Raw genomic sequence first — 13542 nt, 5'->3', positions numbered from 1 at the left:
ATAAAATAGAATATCGTTTTAAAATAATATGGCACTCATCAAAATTATAGACTTATTAGCCTCTTACTTCAGTCAACTGTTCTAAAGTAGATTGAAAAATATTTCTATTATGTTTAAAGGTATTGTTTAAACATGAACAGATGTATTGTAAAACAAATTCCGGATGTTGAAAAGATAACTGTGATGAGTTCAGTAAATGATGAAAATGAGTTAAAATTGGAAATTTTTCAATGCAACTTGACATCAAAGCGCAGCTTTTACATGCACGATATCTGCACATGCGTTTTAGACATTTGATGCATCGTCCTCATGCAGTTCATATTAATAAAGTTTGCAGTTGATTTCCCCAAATTAGTGGAGAAATTATATACACTCTGAAGATCCTTAGCACACACATAATTTAATCAAATTCGACCGGTTTCACACTGTTGATGTGATCATCATAAGAGTAACTTTAGAGACCACACTTTGTGTGTAACGATATTGCTAAACTATGACGTCACTGAGATATAAAGTCTCACTCCTGAACGCCGGGAATCTCCCGTCTGTCCAATGTAGCCCGATGAATAGGAAGGAGCCATATTTGTGCAGTACCTTTTACTTGTTTGTAATGGGAACCATCAAAATGAAGAGCGTTATTGCTCAGGATGAGCTTTCTGTTTTCGGTAATGAATTTTTTATGTATTCTATCTGGAATCACAGTCGCATATTTTCCTAGCCAATAGCTCATAGCTTATATTCCTAGATCATGTGGACTATAGAAGTAGAGATTAACAATAAAGCTTACAAAGTTTGTACCTTCTTGTACTGATTTGGGGAGACTTATTGAAAGAATCAGTAACTGAAAGGTTTCAGTAGTATACTCTCTCAAAAAGGAAACGCACGGGTAGATGGTAATTTTTCAACGCACTTTAATCCAAGTCAAACTATAAAAATATTATGACAGCAAATTATATTGATTACATGTATAACTAAGTAATCAGTCACCAAAACACATCACTTGGTAAAGACAATAATCATAAATACGTAGGCTGACAGATTTGGATGGAGAAGTGCATCGATGTGGGCGAACATTTCTTATAACCCACGAACTGACTAAGTCCATATAGAGGGGAATCTCACCGCTATTCATTACAGAAACGAAATTCGAGTTTTCGACCCCCAGATAAAAATCTTCAGCCGAATAACGCCACACCCCATACAGTACGCATCACAATGAACTTCTTCACCAGTCAGAATATAACAGTGCTTCTATGATTCTCTGTATCCACAGATTTTAAACCCAATTAAACATCTGTGGGATTATCTCTATCGACGGCTTTAACGACGTCAGACGCTTCACAATGACGTGATTTTTGGAGAATGAGCTTTAGGTGTACTGTTACTTTTGTTCCTAGCGAGCGTCACATCTTCAGTACCTGTCATATTCAAAATGGTATTTATAAAAAATACTATATAAGAAGTAGTTTCCGAAATAATAACACAACTCGGATCTTCACCTACATGTTTCAATCGTGTATCTTAGAGAGAGCTCTAAGTGAGACTAATATTTTGATTGATGGGTTGTAAATTTCCATAATATTTGATTTAATGTTTACATCATTATAGCAACATATACTTTACGCCAATATTATACTACCCTGGCTTCTTAGTTTAGCCCTTTTCATTTAACAGCCCCCAAGAAAACAGAATGCAACATCACCAGTGACAAAGACACAGATATTCTAACCCTGCACGAGGAAGTGTCACTGACCGTGGACATTACTGCGTATTACGATATTCAAGGCTCCTACTGTTCAGCAGATTCAAACTTCACACTGCAGACAGGTGATGTCTCGCAATTACTACATGCTGGTGACCAGGGTCTTTCACCAATAACATTCAATGTCACTGAAACACACTTGGGTGGGGTAAGGCTGGTATTCAACTGTCAAGTGCAACACTGGGATCTCAGCTGCGGCGGTGTGACCCGACTCAACAACAGTGAGTAATGTGTGTTTCTTGAGTGAGTGAGTGAGTGAGTGAGCTAATATTTAACGTCACATCGGCAATATTGCAGCCATATTGTGACGTGAACATGTTACATATTGAAATGAAGACGTGCATATAGTAAAAACCTGTCAACGAAGGACAGTAAAATGACTAGATTATCAACATATTAACATATTAATCAAAATTCAACAAGAAAATCTATTTCTTTTAAAAAAACAATGATTAAAGGACAATTAACTGTGCTAAAAAGATCATGAAGTGTTTTCACATTGAAATATTTATCCCTTGTGATGGAGAATTCAACACAGTCAAGCAGGATATGCTTGACTGTAACTCTCTCATCACAAGGGATAGAAAACGGAGGATCCTCACCTTTCAACAGGTACACATGGGTGTATCTTGTATGGCCAATACGACATCGTCGCATGATGGCCTCTTCAAATCTCGACTGACAACCCAAGTGGGTATATCCAATATACGGTTTTATGGCGTGTAATTTATTTCTTCCCACTTGGGTGTCCCACTTCTTCTGCATCAGATCACGGATGTAAGTTCTAATGCAAGCTTTGAAATCAGAGTAAGGGATAAGAAGAGGTGTAATAGATTTGTTGAGTGCTGCCTTGGCAGCAAGATCGGCCATTGTATTTCCAGAAATGCCCACGTGGCTGGGCAACCAACAAAAGACTATGTTGCATTGGCCAGTAGCAAGATCATTATACAATTCAATAATCTCAATTAAAAGTGGATGTTTACAAGACACATTTTTTATAGCCTGAAGGCAAGAAAGAGAATCAGAATAGATTATATACTGTTTATGTTTAGGATGTCGTTGAATATACTTAAGAGCCGTTAATATCGCGTTTGCTTCTGCAGTAAAAATAGAGCTTTTATCTGGTATTCTAGAAGATATTGTCCTGGAGCCAATGACAGTGGCACAAGCCACTGTGCCACCGTCCTTGGATCCATCAATGTTGAGGTCAATGTTAGGTCGACTTGTGGTCTCACCAACTGCCATGGAGAAGAATGAAGTCGGGAAGGAGCTATATTGTCCAGCTCAATACCAGCAGCAGCAATAAATGGCTTAATTCTGAGCCCAAGAGGCGGGACAAGAGAAGACTTTTTGTTATACATATCCTCATAAAGAGGGTTAAAGACACAGTCAAATGCAGGATTTGACTCAGTAGAAAATAATTTGGTAATATATTGTAAAGAGAGCTTTATACGGCGGTGGTTAAGAGAAGGTTCATCGGCCTCAACGTACAGACTGTCAACAGGAGAAGTTCGAAAAGACCCAAGACAAAGTCTTAGGCCCTGGTGGTGGACGGAATCAAGTAATTGTAGGTTGCTCTGACAGGCTCCACCATAGACGATCGAGCCATAATCAAGTTTCGATCGTACCAACGATCTATATAAGTGAAGGAGGGTCGTTTGATCCCCTCCCCATTTTGAATTAGAAACAACCTTTAACAAGTCTAGTGCCTTCAGGCATTTAGCTTTAAGGGATTTAATGTGTGGTAAGAACGTTAAATGAGAATCGAAAATTAAACCCAAAAACTTGGCCTCCGTTACAACTTTGATGGGAGTGCCATTTAAAAATAGTTCAGGGTCCTTATGTGGGTTATATTTTCTACAAAAGTGTATGCAATTAGTTTTGGATTTAGAAAATTTAAAGCCGTTTTCAAGACACCATTTATTTATTCTGTTGAGACATAACTGCAGTTGTCTCTCAATAGTGTGCATATTTTTCCCACGACAAGAAATATTAAAATCATCCACAAATAATGATCCATCAATGGAATCATTTAAAACCTTGGATAAACTGTTGATCTTAATACTAAATAACGTAACAGACAAAATACTACCTTGAGGGACACCCTGATCCTGATTGTAATGATCAGACAGGGTTGAACCCACTCGGACTTGAAATTGCCGGTCTTTTAAAAACTGTGATATAAAAAGAGGCAAACGGCCTCTCAAACCCAAATCCTGTAAATCCTTTAAAATACCATGCTTCCAGGTCGTATCATAAGCTTTCTCGAGATCAAAGAAAATTGATACAGCATGTTGTTTATTGACGATAGCATTTTTGACAAAGGATTCTAAACGTACCAAATGATCAATGGTACTTCGATTTTTCCTGAAACCACATTGAATATTTGTAATAAGATTGTTGGTTTCAAGATACCAAATTAAACGATTGTTTACCATTCGTTCCATGGTTTTACAGACACAGCTCGTTAAAGAAATGGGTCTGTAATTCGACGGATCAGAGTGATCCCGACCAGGTTTTGGTATAGGGATGACAATGGCATTACGCCACGAAGATGGGAAATTCCCCAAAGTCCATATAGTATCAAAAATGTGTAGAAGTGTTTCCAAACATGATTCCGGTAAATGCTTCAAGAGCTGATAGTGAATATTATCATCTCCTGTTGCTGTATCATGAGCTTGCTCAAGGGCAGTATGTAGCTCATGCAGTGAAAATAGTTCGTTGTAATCCTCACCATTGTCTGAGTTAAAATTAATTCTTTTCTTTTCTTGTTGTTTCTGGTATGTCTGAAACTCAGGGACATAGTTGGTTGAAGAGGAATGCTTAGATAGTGTTTCACCAAGTTTGTTGGCAATGTCAGCCGTTCCTGTCAATAAAGAGTCACCATCCTTGAGATGATGAACAGAAGATTTCGAGCCTTTACCCTTGATACGTTGAATCATATTCCACACTTTTGAAATCGGTGTACGAGAACTGATTTTGGAAACATAGTTGTGCCAAGACTGACGTTTATTTCGTTTGAATGCACGTCGAGCCTTGGCTTTTGAAAGTTTTACTTTGTCTAAATTATGGACTGTGGGATGTCGACGAAAGTATTTTTCAGCTTTCTTCCTACACTTTCTGGCTTGTTTACATTCATTGGTAAACCATGGTTTACGAATGTGAGGATTTGCAGAGGACTTAGGTATTGTGTGATCAGCTATGGCATTGAGCTTATCTGAATTGGATCTTCGGTATTATTAAAATGGTCAGGAGTTAGATTTGAATAACACAATACCTCATACAGGTGCCAGTTTGCATTTTTAAAATTCCACCTAGATGACGATGAAGCAGCATGTGGGCTGGTCGCTGTCAGAACAGTGGGAAAATGATCGCTGCCACAAAGGTCGTCATGAACGGACCATTCAAATTCAGTTAATAAGTTCGCATCTGTAAGAGAAACGTCCAGTGCTGAATACGTTCCAGTGGCAGGATGTAAGTACGTGTTTGAATCGTCATTAAATATGCACAGATTATTGTCATTTATGAATTCCTCGAGTATTCTCCCTTTGGTGTTTGTAGTTATACTTCCCCAAAGAGGGTTGTGTCCATTCAGGTCCCCCATGATAATACAGGGCCTAGGAAGCTGATCGTATAGCTGTTGAAGATCAGATTGTTGCAGTGTCGTAGATGGAGGGATATACAGTGAACACAGAGTAAATACAATGTGCATAGTCAGCCGTACAGCAACAGCTTGGAGATTTGTCTTAAGAGGAATGGAGCTGTTTATGGCATCCTGACGAATCAAAATAGAAGATCCTCCTGAAGCCTTATCTCCGGGTGGAGAGAAGGAATGGTAACAGTTGTATCTTCTTAAAGCAAAGTCGTCGGTAGATTTAAGATACGTCTCTTGGAGACAAACTGCTATGGGCTGAATATCCTGGACTAATAATTGTATCTCATTGAAATTTTTCCTGAGTCCTCTGCAAATCCACTGAATGAGATTTGAGCCACTCATGGGGGCTGAACTGGGGATCTAGGACATGTAGAAGGACCACTCCCAGGCACGATACAGTGCGAGGAAGTGATATCCATCTCAAGCGGTTCAAATGAGTTATGAACCGTCACAGGGGTTTCCAAAGTGGAAGGCAGCTCCAAATGCATTAGCGTTTTACCCTTTTTCTTTGAATGTTTCTTTTTATTTCTTGATAGTTGACTTTTCTCATTTTCTTGGTCACTTGTAGAATGAAGCGTATGGACAGATAGCGGTTCAGGGAGATCGTCCGTCTGAGAGGCTGATGAAATTTCTGCAAAGTTGGAGATGAGATAAAGTTACCAAGGCTGATCTGCTTATCTGTCACCCAAGACAAATCTGTTTGACATGAGACTGATTGTCTTGTGACAACATGTGAAAATTGAGTTTGCTGAGTTAAAGAAACTGCAGCGGAGTAAGTAGAAGCAGTAGACTGTGTGACAGTGGAAACTAATTTTCTTGCTTCACTGAAAGAGATATTGTTTGTGTACTTAATTTTGAGGATTTTAGATTGGGTTTCAAATCTAGGACATGATTTGGATGATGCTAAGTGCTGTCCGTGACAGTTAGCACACTTGATTTCATTATTGCAGTCAGAGCTCTCATGCGCCCCGCTGCAACGGACACAGATAACCTTGTGATTGCAAGTCTTGGTACCATGACCAAATCTTTGGCATTTAAAACATCTCAGTGGTGTTGGTATATACACTTCCACAGCAATGTTATAATACCCGGCCTTTATAGATTTGGGCAAAGAGGACAAGGCAAAGGTAAGGAGGTAAGTGTGTGTTTTGACAATAGTGTTATCCTGTTTCCTAGTGAACCGTTTTACAGATGTAACACCTTGACTTTTTAAAGCAGCTGATATTTCATCTTCTGTCATGTCAGACAGACACTTTGCATAATCCCGCACTATTCCTCTACATGAATTGAGTGACTTGTGCACCGTGACAACAACCTTGGTGTTAACAAATTGCTGAAGGTTCAGCAAATTGACAGATTGTTGCCTCCGTGCACATTCAACAAGCAGTGAACCACTTCGGAGAACAGTGACATTTTTCACCTCTCCACATACACTTTGAATGCCTTTGGACACAGCGAAAGGATTAAGTTTCAGTGGGTTTCCGTCAAAAGAAGAGATAACAATGAACTTTGGCCAAGAATTAGCTACATCTGAAGAAACTTCTTCATCAGAGGATAAAGATTCTACGTGGCGACGTTTATTTGCCTTCAATGAACCAGGATTGGGGTTTTGAGACATGGCGTGTGAGTAATATTCAGCACCCTTGACCCCCACCCGCCATCGAGTGTCAACAAGGACGATGTTGCAGAGGCAACCATCTACAACGCCAGGGCTTCAAGAGTGGTATACTCCAGCAAATACAACGTGAATAGCCATATTTGCCTACCAAAAAGCACAGTCAGGCTGGTTCAGCCCTAAACAGGTAATTGGAGGCATACAGAATTCAGAGGTTGACATTACCAGATTGGCCCGTGAGCCACCGCCTTCTGGCATAGGACTCTAGGCAATTTAAAATCAGGAATAATTTGAAAATATTTGGATAACAGATATCAAAGACACCAATATCCAATGGACTAACTGTGCAAAAAATAGTTCTACGCACAGGGCATGGCGTGACCAGCCGATTGGTTGAATCGGGCCCATTCAACCTCCCGTCTAGGTGAAGTAAGGGTCGAAGGGGTGTGTTGAGCAAAGGGAACGCGGTCACAGGCCCCCAGTGCCCTCAACCACCTGGATCCCGTCCTCCACCGACACAGGGCCGCAACCCACGGCAAACGGGTTGGTGGACCAAATATCCCCCCGGGTCCACAACGGGGGTGTCGGCGAGCTCTTGGCGTTACCCAGCACCCACCACGAGGAGGTGGCTCGCCACGGGTGCCGTTTCTTGAGTGAGAGATCCTAAAACCACAAACATATGTCCCGTGCCAAAACACAATAATGCTTATATGTACCGATATCCTGTCATGGGTTGTCACTGTCCTGTCACTATTTGGTTTGTTCTTAATTGTATTCCATGTGAAGGGTATCCTTACATCATGCCCAGAATCTAAATGCTGAGTTTGCCATTTATGAATAATAAACTGGAGCTATCGATAGAACAACATCTTGTAAAAATGTCATTCCGTAAAAAATAATTCCGTAAATTTATTGTTTATCCAATAAACATTACTGTGTAGGTGTATTGGCATATTGTGAGTGGGCGAGTCTGAGCTTTACGTCGCGTGTATCGATATCACGGCGGAGGGCACCAGAGATGGGCTTCACACATTGTGTCCATTGTGCATTATGAACGTAATTGCACGATATTGAAAAATAATTTATTTATTCAAACCTACATGTCAATATTACCTTTGTGTGAATGATAGAAACTATTTTCAATATCAAACGATGATTTTTTCCTTGCACATAGCAGAAGTATTGTAGGCTCAGAACTGTACGATGCCCACGTACTATAACTGTACTCATTGTGCATGAGTAACACAGTAATCTGATTCAACTTATCCTCGCAACCCTTGGACACGACGCTGCGTGTATTAATTCAAAAATCGCATTTCCATGGTGTGACTTTACTTTCAACAATTCACTGTCACGTTTCATATCAGTCCTTGCCAATTTCCAAAACAATTCATATTTAATACATTGCCCTCATCACAATTTCTTGCCTTCTTTCGATCGACTACACGGTCGCGTGTCCCAATTTCTGCATATGCATATGCAGGAATCATGTCTTTATATGACTACCGCACGATATAAACCTCTCACAAAATGAGTGAGTTTGCCCCAGCTCTAGTTCAGAGAAAACTCGATAACTATTACACTTGAGTTGTACGATTGTACAATTGCACAAGTAGGATCTGAAGATCCACGTGGCTTGTGTTGGTACACAGCTTAGGTATTTGGTGTTTTAAGTAATATTTTACTTTTTATCTGGAAGTGGCGGCTGGTGAGATCAAGGACTTTCAAGTCCTGTCTGTTATAATGATAGGACGCCACAGCCTGTGTGAATATATAAGATACACGGGTATTCTAAGGATACTAATAGGGCTTAGCAGCCATCGACCGTATGGTAACTCAGAGGAAGGAGACTAAGTATGTTGCCATAATTGACAATCCATGAAAACAAGTGTAAAGTGGAAGTGTACACGAAAACTCACGTATCGTCGTATATGAACCAAAATAGATCTTTAACTACTTAATATCAGTGTTTGTAAACTGTATACTATTTTTCTTACAAAAAAATATATAACCTGCACTATAAGTGCTGAAGTTTATGCCGAGCTAAACAGTCGAGAGTTATCGCCCTGTTGATTCTTTCAAATAATTAGAATACGCTTGTGTTTACTGCACTTTTGCTACGATGTTCTTGACATGGATGATATAACACGTATACATCAGCAAGTGTATGCGACGGGTAGATAATCGGATCACTCACAGTATCAGAACAATACACAGTGTAAAAAGGTAATCCGAGATGGGCGTCATTTACATTTGAAAATAGTGGGTCTTTCACCGTGCACCATCTGATATATTTTGCTAGATGTTATTTTTGTACAATGTAACAGCGTGGAACCCACGTGAAATGGGTCCAAGACGTCAATCATAAATAATTTCGGCATCAATGACGTCATTTCCACGGGACATAAGCTATGATGTATTCATTGTGGACACAGAAATCTTGGTTAATGCAGAAACTTAACTTGTAACACCAGACCAAAAGTTAGTTACTTCTGATGTCTGTGTTGCTTTGGCTATAGAACCACCTGTCAAGGATATCTTATGATGAAAACGTGGAAGACAGAACGGTTCATTTTCGTGTAAACTCGCCCTTTAGAGGCATCCGTGGCGAGCCACCTCCTCGTGGTGGGTGCTGGGTACCGCCAAGAGCTCGCCGACACCCCCGTAGTGGACCCGGGAGGGTATTTGGTCCACCAACCCGTTTGCCGTGGGTTGCGGCCCTGTGTCGGTGGAGGAGGGGATCCTGATGGCTGAGGGCAATGGGAGCAAGACCAGTGTTCCTATTGCTCAACACAGAACTTCGGCCCTGACTTCACCTAGACGGGAGGTTGAATGGGCCCGGTTCAACCAATCGGCTGGTCACGCCAAGCCCTGAACATTACTGTATGTAATGTTACACAAAAGTTTGAGAATCGTAAGATGTATAATATTAGGTCTTGGCCGACTTTTGGATCTTCAGAATTTCCAATTTCATGCCCAAAAGGCGGTGGCTCATGGGCCAATCTGGTGGAATTATTAATGTTTTAATTCTTCTGCTGGAGTATGTCATCCGAGTATCCTTGGTGCTGTAAGCTGGAGGCCCGTTTACTTTAGCATTGTCCTTGTGATTCTCCGTGGTGGGTGGGAAGCTCGGGTGATGAACCATTTAAACTAACCATGGCTTATGAGAACCCAACAAAAAAAAACAATACGTCCACTTGATATTGACCCTGTTGATAGTGACCATAGACCGTCTGCATCGATTGAGTATTGGCCGCGTTTCATTGTGATTGAGACTCCTGACAAGACACCATTAAAGTTGAACCCCTTTGCTGTATCCAAGGGTGTTCAAGGTATTGCAGGGGATGTGAAGAACATAAGACGCTTATGTTCAGGTGCCCTGTTAGTAGAGTGCGGAAAAAAGCAACAAGCAACTAATTTGCTGAACATCAAATCTTTCGTGGGTATTCCGGTCACGGTTTCTGCACACAAAACCTTGAATTCAAGCAAAGGTATCGTGAGAGATCGAAACCGATTGTTTGATGATATGTCGGAACTTGATATAGGATCTGAAATGAAGGATCAAGGTGTACTCTACGTCAAGCGCTTTTCAACTCGGAGAAACAGTGAAAGCATTAAAACGAACACCTATCTGTTTACTTTTTCATCCCCAGGTGTTTTAAATGCCAGAAATATGGACAAGGCGTAAATACTTGCACATTGTCTGTTGTGTATGCTCACTGTGGTGAGAAGACACACACAACAGAAGACTGTGACAGTGATTATAAAAAATATACCAATTGCTCAGGCGACCATTCGTCATTTTCTAAACAGTGTCCTATTGGGAAAGAGCAAATGGAGATCAATAAAATGAAATTTACACAAAATATCTCTTTTTCCGAGGCCAAAAAACTGGTAAAGACATCTGAACTTTCGGAAAGTTATGCTACAGTAACAAAAACATCATCGGGGTGTAGCTCTAAAACAACATCAACCACAGGCTGCCAAACTACCTTGACTTGGGTCAATTGTGATTCTCCACAGCCTTTGTGCACTGCTATATCATCACAGACTGAGGAATCACTTCCTAGTACATAAAAGTCTTCTTCTGATCACAAATCATCATCTCAGTCACACTCAAAGTCTCAATCGACAGGTGATAGTCAACACACTGTGAAAAGTAAACCGAAGCCAAAGCCTGATGCTTCAAAACAACAAAGAAGCAGAGCTCCTAAAGGGTCACAGAACAAAATTCAACTGTTTAATAAATATGGGTCTCTTGAGGACATGGGCGTTTCTGAAAACGTCCATTCTAGGGCACATAGCTTGTCGCCCTCCAAAAGAGTGCGGGGTAGATCCCCAATAAATCCCCCTAAAAGATAGTTTATTCCAATAATATTATACAGTGGAACTGCAGAGGATTGAGGACAAATTTACATGAATTACAGCTATTAGTCCAAGATTTCACACCTTCAGCGTCATATCTCCTAGAGACATATTTAAAGCAAACAGATACATTTGACCTTCGTCATTTTGATGCATATCATTGTTTTTCACCTCCGGGTGATAGGGCCACTGGCGGATCATCCATTCTAGTCAAACAAAACGTTATTCAAAGCCCTGTTTCACTTAATACTAATATGCAGGCTGTTGCAGTGATAATTACTTCACATGTAGCGGTTACGCTATGCTGTCTTTATATTTCACCGTCTTCGGCTTTTGCCAAAACCGATCTTCAAGCTCTATATGATCAGCTCCCGAAGCCCTGTATTATAATGGGAGATTTAAATGGGCACAATCCACTCTGGGGTAGTGTAAATACAAACACTCGAGGCAAATGTTTGGAGGACTTTTGTTCTGACAATGATTTATGTATTTATAATGATGGTTCCAACACATAGTTACACCCTGGGACAGGGACTTATTCTGCTCTCGACTTATCATTGACAAATTCAGAACTATTAAATGAATTCGAATGGTCAGTCCACGATGACCTGTGTGGAAGTGACCATTTTCCTACTATATTAAAACCTATTTCCATCTGATGTTCCTCCATCATCACGACAGAATTTTAAAAAGGGTAAGTGGGTTTTATATGAAACACTGTGTGCTGAAAACCCGAACGTTTTATTGACGTTCCTGATGCTATTAAATCTTTTTTCTGATGAACTGAATTCCATAGCTGATGAGTGTATACCAAGTTCCTCTGTAGTTCCACACATAAGAAGTTTCCGTCGCCATCCTATGGTACATAATTTAAATAAATTTAACGTTTTAAATGCTAAAGCACGGCGTACGTTTAAACAGAATAAACGCCAATCTTGGCAAAATTATGTATCCAAAATAAATTCTCGGACACCCATGTCCAAGGTATGGAACATGGTCCAGAAAATCAAAGGTAAAGGTACTAAATCTACTGTCCATCATCTTAAACATGGAGATCAGTCACTTCCTGATAAATCAGATATTGCTAATAAACTAGGTGAAACCCTTGCGAAACACTCTTCCTCTCCAAATTATGTACCAAAATTCCAGCAATATCAAAAACAAGAAGAAAAGAAACTTATTAATTCCAATTCCGATAATGGTTAAGATTATAATGAAACGTTTTCTATTCATGAACTCCATACTGTTCTTGGTCAAACTCATGACACTGCTACTGGAGCTGATAACATACATTATCAACTCCTGAAGCACTTACCGGAATCCTGCCTAGAAACTCTTCTCAATATTTTCGATGATATTTGGACATCGGGTAACTTTCCTCCCTCATGGCGTGACGCCATAGGAGTACCAATACCTAAACCTGGACGTGATCATACGGATCCGTCTAATTATCGACCTATTTCACTAACTAGCTGTGTTTGCAAGACCATGGAACGCATGAAAAATAATCGACTTGTTTGGTACTTGGAAACCAATAACCTTATCGCAGACATAGAATGTGGTTTCCGTAAAAACAGAAGTACTGTCGATCACTTAGTGCGTTTAGAATCATTTGTTGAAAATGCGCTGATTAATAAACAACATGCTGTGTCTATCTTTTTTGATCTTGAGAAAGCATATGACACAACCTGGAAATATGGCATTTTAAGAGATTTACATGATTTTGGTTTGCGAGGTCGTTTGCCTCAATTCATAGCCAACTTTTTAAATGACAGGCAAATTCAAGTCCGTGTGGGTTCTACCCTCGCTGATCATTACAGTCAGGATCAGGGTGTTCCACAAGGTAGTATTTTATCTGTCACTCTTTTTAGCATCACGATCAACAGTTTATCGAAAGTTTTAAGCGATTCAATTGATGGATCGTTTTTCGTGGATGATTTTAATATTTCTTGCCGAGGTAAAAATATGGATACCATTGAGCGGCAACTGCAGTTGTGTTCAAACAGAATAAATAAATGGTGTCTTGAAAATGGCTTCAAATTTTCGAAGTCCAAAACTAATTGTATACATTTTTGGAGAACATATAAACCACATAAGGACCCAGAACTATCTCTAGATGGCACTCCCATCAAAGTTGTAAAGGAG

At 40.0% G+C, this 13542-nt stretch overlaps 1 protein-coding gene across 1 annotated transcript in view; it reads left to right on the top strand.

The window, feature by feature from the left end:
- The window catches only part of LOC137288273 (uncharacterized), a 90099-nt gene that overhangs the window by 24097 nt on the left and 52460 nt on the right, over positions 1-13542 (top strand). The gene's annotated exons all lie outside the window — the stretch shown is intronic.

This window comes from Haliotis asinina, chromosome 1 (assembly GCF_037392515.1).
Source record: "Haliotis asinina isolate JCU_RB_2024 chromosome 1, JCU_Hal_asi_v2, whole genome shotgun sequence".
Classification (NCBI taxonomy): Eukaryota; Metazoa; Mollusca; class Gastropoda; order Lepetellida; family Haliotidae; genus Haliotis; species Haliotis asinina.
This window is presented reverse-complemented; position numbering and strand designations above follow the sequence as displayed.